Genomic DNA, 8,001 nt, shown 5'->3' on the forward strand with positions numbered 1-8,001 from the left:
CAGCATGGTGGTGGGAGTGTCATGGTCTGGAGCTGCATGAGTCCTGCTGGCACTGGGGAGCTACAGTTCATTGAGGAAGCCATGAATGCCAACATGTACTATGATATACTGAAGCAGAAAATGATCCCCTCCCTTCGGAGACTGGGCCGTAGGGCCATATTCCAACATAACGACCCCAAACACCCCTCCAAGACGACCATTGCCATGCTGAAGAAGCTGAGGGTAAAGGTGATGGACTGGCCAAGCATGTCTCCAGACCTAAACCCTATTGAGCACCTGTGGGGTATCCTCAAATGGAAGGTGGAGGAGCGTAAGGTCTCTAACATCCACCAGCTCCGTAATGTCATGGAGGAGTGGAAGAGACTCCAGTGGCAACCTGTGAAGCTCTGGTGAACTCAATGCCCAGGAGGGTTAAGGCAGTGCTGGGAAATAATGGCAGCCACACAAAATATTGACACTTTGGGCCCAATTTGGACATTTCCACTTAGGGGTGTACTCACTTTTGTTGCCAGCAGTTTAGACATTAATGACTGTGTGTAGAGTTATTTTGAGGGGACTGCAAATTTACACTGTTATACAAGCTGTACACTCACTACTTTACATTGTAGCAAAGTGTCACTACTTCAGTGTTGTCACATGAAATTATTTATATATATATATATATATATATATATATATATATATATATATTGTAGAGAGTCAGCCTGGGACAGGCTGAAGAAAGGGTTAATTGTAGAGGGCAGGTACTTTCCTTTCAGACCTGTTTATTAAGCACCTGATCTGAAAGTATCAGAGGTGCTGTGCTGGGAGCTGTGTGAGGAGCTGATTGCTTGGAGTGAAGAGACACCAGCACACTGCGAGGGAAGCACCATTGCTGTCTGTGACCTGTATTGGGTGAGCCAAGCCTTATGAGAGACTGTAGCTCTGTTTAGAGCTGTTTAAAAGTTCCTTTAAAGTCTGCTAGCTGCAAAGACTGTGCTTTGCCCTGCTGCGGATTTGTGTTACAAGACAAGACTGTCATTTTCCTGTTTGCTTTGCCTTTTTGCTGAATAAAAGCATATTTAATTTCACTGGACTGTTTCTGAGCCGGCTGTTCACCCCTCTGTTCCTGTACAATTGGTGGAGGAATGCATTGGGCAGTTTGAGGGGTGAAGGTCAATCCTATGTCCTAGATTAAAGCTGTACAGCCTGTGAAAACTTCTGAAAAGGCAGTGGAGGAATTCCTAAAGCTGTTAATGGCGTCTAATGCTGCACAGCAGGAGACAAACCGCTTGCAGATGGAACAGATAGCAGGTTTACAGAGAGCAGTAACCCAGCAGGCTGAAATGGTGAAAGGTGACCCACAGAAGGTAGTGCAGCAGACTCTACAAAAGATGACAGTCACAGACAATGTGGAATCATGCCTAGCAATGTTTGAGCAGATTGCAGCAAGGGAAGGTCTGCCTGAGAAAAACTGAGGCTGCCAAACCCCCGGCTGAGGAGACCGCTTCAAAAGAGACTGAGGAACAGGACCCTAAAGCTGACGATGAAGAAGCTGAGCCAATGGAGGGTGAAGAAGAGGGAGAAGGTGCTGAATCTGAAGATGGGGAAGAGAACGAAGGAACAGAAGAGAAGGAAAATGATGAGGAAGGCATTGGCAATCTGCAACTAGCTTGGGAGATGCTGGACCTTTCCAAAATTATATTCAAGAGGCAGCAGAACAAGGAGTCCCAGCTGAAGGCTGCACAAGCTCATCTCAAGCTGGGAGAAGTCAGCATAGAGTCAGAGAACTACAGCCAGGCAATAGAAGATTTCCTTGCATTTCTGAACAGCCAGAAAGAGCACTCAGAAGAGCATGACCGACTCCTTGCTGAGACCCACTACCAGCTCGGCCTGGCCTACTAGTACAGCAGCAAGCATGATAGTGTCATATCCCACTTAACTCAGTCCACTGAGGCCATAGAGAAGAATGTTTGCTCTGCTCACAGAGCAGTTAGAAAAAGCTGCAGGTGAATCCACTGAGGAACTTAAGGAGATGGAGGAATTGAAGGGACTTCTTCCAGACATCAAGGAGAAGATTGAAGACTCCAAAGAAGCACAGAAAACTGCAGACTCCATAGAAAAGTCACTTAAAGACACTTTGATTGGAGGATCATCAGGCTTCTCCCAAGAGAACGGAAGCCCTTCATCTGCATCGGCTGTATCTGCATCAGCTGTAACTTCATCATCTGCTCCAGCAGAGAAGAATGGGGACAGCACTGTACATGTTACAAACTGCGTATCTGACATCTCACATCTTGTGAGGAAGAAGAGGAAACCCGAGGAGGAGAGCCCACTGAAAGAGGCCAAGAAACCAAAGACGGAGCCTGTAGAAAACTTTTAAACAGCTCTAAACAGAGCTACAGTCTCTCATAGGGCTTGGCTCACCCAGTATAGGTCACAGACAGCAATGGCACTTCCCTCTCAGTGTGCTGGTGTCTCTTCATTCCAAGCAATCAGCTCCTCACACAGCTCCCAGCACAGCACCTCTGATACTTTCAGATCAGGTGCTTAATAAACAGGTCTGAAAGGAAAGTACCTGCCCTCTATAATTAACCCACTCTTCAGCCTGTCCCAGGTACACTACAATAAATATATATATATATATATATATATATATATATATATATACAATATCTCAAAAAAGTGAGTACACCCAGTTTTTCTATTAGTTGTACACATTTTTAACACTATGTGTCCTAACAAACAGTTAAATAATCCAGGGTTCTTCATTTATGCTATGTGAATGGTAACGCAACAAATATATAGTAGAAGTTTCTGAAATTTGACAGCAAAGGTGGAAATACATTAAGTACCTTTTTGAATGGTTTATATTATTTGAACTCAGTCATTAATATTGAGTGAATTGGAGCCTCAGTGATGTATATATCTTTCAGTGCCAATTGTAAGGATATCATTCCATATTAGATGTCATAAAGGCTCAGTAATGAACGTGCTTCTTCTATTCCCTAATCAGATTCCCATAATTACCTTGTGCAAGCAGCCAATTTGCCCTTTGAAGAGGAAATGCTTGACAGTGCTTTTCTAGTGTGTGATTCAGAAAGAAATGGTAAGTAATTCCCTAATGAACAGAAATGACTGATCACACAGCATGATCTAAAGGTAACCAGTTGCAACTTAATTCATAACATTTTTTATCATGTGTTTTTTTTTTTTTTTTGGGGATTTTTGGTTGATATTTTGTCTCTATCATTTAACATACCACTATGATAAAAATGATAGACCCATAGACCTGTCATTTCTTTATAGGTGGTGTAAGCTGGGGAACAGGTAGCGGGTGCAAAGCTCCCTGGGATAAGCAGTCTTTCAGGCACAGATACAAAATCCAGTGTGGTAGTGACAAACAGTGCTGTGTTTATTGGTGCTATATACAAGTCTTTATACAGGTGCTTTAAGGAAAAACAAGCAGGAGAAATAACAAAACAAAAACCTAGCCGTGTCCCGGCACTTACTATACAAAATGCAGGCCCTCACTACTAGGCTGAGCAAGCCTACAGCTTGTCAGCTTCCACAGACACAATCTGACAGTTTTACCAACATTCTGCTCTCCTAGACAAACGTTGTCTGATTTCCCAGATGAAGGAGTTAAACTACTCTTTCTCAACTCACTACGAACCAAAGCATCACTTATAGTGGGTGCCTTGCTAGCTATCATCCAGGGTCTGTCCCCTATAATGTGTTATAACCTTCAATCAAGCATCCAGTTATGCCAATAGTTGTTTAGTAGTCCTTGCAATTGGTCCCAGCGAGTTCCATACCTCGTGACTAGACCTAGCTTGTCTTTTTTTTTTTTCTTTTCTTTAATTTCTATTTTTAGGGTCCTAACATTGTCTGTCTTGTTTGAATGCCTTAATCCTGGTATTCTCGAATACTGACTTGGGATATCCTCTTGCCCTAGACCTTGCCTGTAGTTCTGAACTTTCCACATTTCCTGCTGTTGGTTTTCGATACGTGGTGGTCCCAATCCTGCCACCAACTTTTTTTTTTTTTTTTTTTAGTTTTAAATCCAAGAAATCAATTTTCTTGCTGGTCCACCTTATATGTGAGGAAGATATTTCTATCATTCTCATTTTGTGCTGCTATAAAGCGGTGGAACTCCTCCACTGAACCCCCATGCCACAAGGACATCATCCATAGATAGTACCTATAATTTCACTTTTTCTTGGAAGACCAGGCTGGTGTATATCTCCTCCTTTTTCCCACCAGCCCAGATGTAGACGTGTATATTGGGGTACATTTTTTTTGTTAATGCATGTTTTTGGAAGCACCTCCCTTTATATTTGGGTATAGGCACCAATACCATTCCACTCCCAGGATTCGACTATTTGTTGTTTTTTTTTTTTTTTTTTCAAAGAACTAGAAATCCTCCCTGCACTGCAAGGTGGAAAAACAGTGTGAGAGTAAAGTAAAAAGGGAACTTGTATATACTTGTTCTGTTGTATTGGAAAACTTGTACTGAATAGATTTATAGCTATAGTAACTTAGCACTACAATTTAGCTTGTGTCGGAGATACCTGATAAAGAACTGATGTCTGAAGAGAAGTATTAATATATTTTTACTTTCAATAGTTTTTTTATTGAAATTTTTGCAAAGAACAAAGTTGTGGTGAAGCAGTGTAATTACATATTTACACTTTATATCATTTAACCAAAAAACATATTGAGCTAAGACCTTATTAGATTCACAAGGGCGACTCCCTCCGGACATCCCAATTGGGAACATTCTGTGTCACAGGGTGGTAGAGAAGGTCAATCCTCCTTGGCATTGCTAAGTTATTTTCGTTTCTTTAGAAACCTACAGATGTAACGGCAGTAAGTAGGCTGTCAGGCCCTGTTCGGTAATCAAGCCTTTGAGTGGCATTAGTATCCGGAAAACAAGGATAACAAATTCAGTATAAGTCGTCAGTGACATGTCACCTGTACAACAAAAATATAAGCTATCATGAAATATGAGGGAGGTTGGGAAAAGTTTGTTATAAGTCAGGCGTTCTAGTGAGCTTTACCCTCATTTTTGTAAGTTAAGTACCAATCTGACCATGGGAGCCATACATTTTTAGGGGCCTCAAATGTGCCTTGCGATGGGGCGAATCTTACTTCGTAAGTGTAGTAAACCTGAGTTGTGTTTATTACCTCTTCCAGAGTAGGCACTCTCTCTGCCGTCCACAACCGCATTATGCACAGCTTAGTTGCAAGGAGTACATGGGTCACAATAGGTCTAAACAGTGGTGGGATAGCCTCCGTGCCAATATTTAAAATTGCCAGGTCTGATGTGGGGCACAGTTTAAAGCCTGTAATTTGTGAGAGTATGGAGAATACTCCCGGCCAGAGTTCAGAGAGTTTACCACATTCCCACAGTATGTGATAAAGATTACCAATCCGTTTGCACTTTCTCCAGCATTTAGGTGAAGTGTCGGCATGACATTTAGAGATGCGATATGGTGTTAAATACCACCGTAAAATAATTTTATGTGATAATTCCCATAGTCCTACACATTTTGTGGCTGCGTATGTCGTAGAAAGTGCTTTCTGCCATTGTGTGGGGGTAAAAGATGTATCTTGGTCTCTCTTCCATGCCAGGAATGGAGAGAACTTGACAAATTCTGCTTTATCTTTAAGTGTAATATAGAATAGGGATATACCCCTTTAGAATTCGAAGTGGATTTAAGATATTGGGCTATTTTTTGAGGTATGAAAGAAAGGAAAAGGAGGCGCAAACACCTAGTGCATTACCCCTGGTACTGTTTAAAATGATTTAATAAAATGCTGAATGCATACTCACAAACATGAAGAATAGAAATTGTGTTACAAATTCCCGTCACACGTATGTTAGAACATGTCCTGGAAATTGCGACCGCTAACGCGTTTCGGGAGTCAAGCTCCCTTCCTCAGAGCTCCTTTTCCTTTCTTTCATGCACCCGTTTTGGAGTTCCCTGCCTGAGGAGAGCAGCACGCCAGTCTTCCTCTGTCGAGCGAGCGCTTGGCTGAAATTTTTGTTTTTATTTTTTTGAGGTAATCTTCATCGGACGTCAGGAGTTTTGCATAGGAAGGATGTTATTCGCATGTCATTATATTCTTCTGACTGCAGTAATGCATAGTCTAAGCTTAGAGCTGAGAATGATCTAGGGATGCCATCTCTATATAAGTCAGAGATCCATGTAATACCCCTCTTCATACATTGTGATACGGATAAATCTGGGATCAAGTGGGTCAATGTCTCTATCAGAATGAGAATTTCTGATATGCACTCACCTCCTTTATATGAGGAGATAAGTGACTTCCATGCAGTTATGGTTGCCTGGATTGTAAGAGGAAGGTTTTTTGGCGTGTGCTGCAGGTGGTAGCTTGCGTGTAGGTATGTTTCTAGTGTGCCATGCGGTAGCATTAAAGGTTGCATGTCGCACCACAATGGTTTGTGCGAGGATGTAAACCAGTGTTTACACTGTGCTAGGATTGTGGCGATGTAGTAATCCTTTAGATCTGTGTTCCCCAGACCCCCACTCTCTATAGCTTAACCAATTTTGCAAAAGCACATCAGGCTTTTCTCCCCTTCCACAGATAGTTGTTTACCATGACCTGTATTGTCTTGAAAAATGATTGTGGAACTGAAATGGGTACCGTTCTAAATGTATATAAAATCTGAGGTAAGATTTGCATTTTAAATGCTGCTAGTCGTCCTGACCAAGATAGTTTGTGTTGTGCGAGCTGGGATAGTTGATGTTTAAGCTTGCCTATCCAAGGAAGATTATTGGCTGACACCAAACACGCAGAAGAGTTAGTGTTGTTCCCAAATAAGGCATACCATCGTCTGTCCACGTATATGGGTACATTTCTTGTAGGGATTGTCTGGTTTCGGGGTCTATACCCTAGTCTAGGATGTATGATTTTTGAGTCATTTACATTGTAGTAGGATATATTGAATATTTGATAGGCCTTGTTTACCGCCGCCAGGGAATCAGACACCTGAGTGAGCATCAGTATAATATCATCATACCAAAGAGGCTAATGGTGTTCTCTTTTCCCTATTTTAAAGCCATGAATTTCAGGGTGTTGTCTTATATGGGATGCCAGCTGTTCAATCACCAGGTTGAATATCAGGGGTCTAGAAAGAAAAAAATGAGGGCGCACCCGCCTAGCGCATTACCTTTGTAAAAATGGTTTTAATAAAAAGTATATGCACATTATATTCACAAATTAAGATGACAATTCCTCAGAGCAGCTTTAAAGAAGAGGGGAGACACCTCGAAATGCGTCAGCTTCTTTTGGAGATTTTCCAAGAGTATGATGTGCATATACTTTTTAATAAAACCATTTTTACCATTTTGGTAATGCGCTAGGCGGGTGCGCCGTCCTTATTTATTCTTTCTAGAGTGCTATTCGGGTTTCCCTGACCTTTTGAGAGTGGCAGCACAGCCCACGTGGCGCTTGTGGTAGTGGACCTACAGTTTCCATCAGTCACATCACCACCTCTCAAGCGCAGGAGTATTAACTTTCTTTTTCTTGAATATCAGGGGTGGCAGAGGGCATCCCTGCCTGGTACTATTGGTGATAAGAAAGGGTTTGGATAGTATTCCTGAAGAATACACCCTGGTGGAGTGGGAGGCGTACAGTGCCAAGATTGCTCATAGGATGTGGCCAGAGAATCCAAATTTCGAAAGGGTCTTACTGAGATACCCCCAATGTACTCTATCAAACACCTTCTCTGCGTCCAGCGCTAGGAGCAGAGAAGGCTTCTTGGATTTTTCCGCTAGATGTATAATGTCAATCGGTCTCCTCATGGTGTTGGAGGATTGTCTCCCCTTCTTAAATCCAGACTGATCGGTATAGATTAGAGTTGGCATAATGTCCGCCAATCGGAGGGCAATAAATTTAACGTATAGCCTAATGTCATTATTCACCAGAGATATCAGGAGAAAAGTTTGGGGCTTGCCAGATGTCTTTTCCGGCTTTGGTTGCGTGATTATT

The 8,001-nt window shown here is 42.1% G+C and overlaps 1 pseudogene across 1 annotated transcript; it reads left to right on the plus strand.

Annotated features, from left to right (window-relative positions):
- The first annotated feature begins 1,530 nt into the window (after positions 1–1,530).
- Positions 1,531–2,362, plus strand: LOC309568930 (histone-binding protein N1/N2-like; annotated as a pseudogene). The gene has a single exon. The product of its transcript is annotated as a histone-binding protein N1/N2-like (transcript).
- Positions 2,363–8,001: the final 5,639 nt, after the last annotated feature.

The sequence above is a fragment of the Pelophylax lessonae genome (genome assembly GCF_965119305.1).
Source record: "Pelophylax lessonae genome assembly, chromosome: 12".
Taxonomy (NCBI): Eukaryota; Metazoa; Chordata; class Amphibia; order Anura; family Ranidae; genus Pelophylax; species Pelophylax lessonae.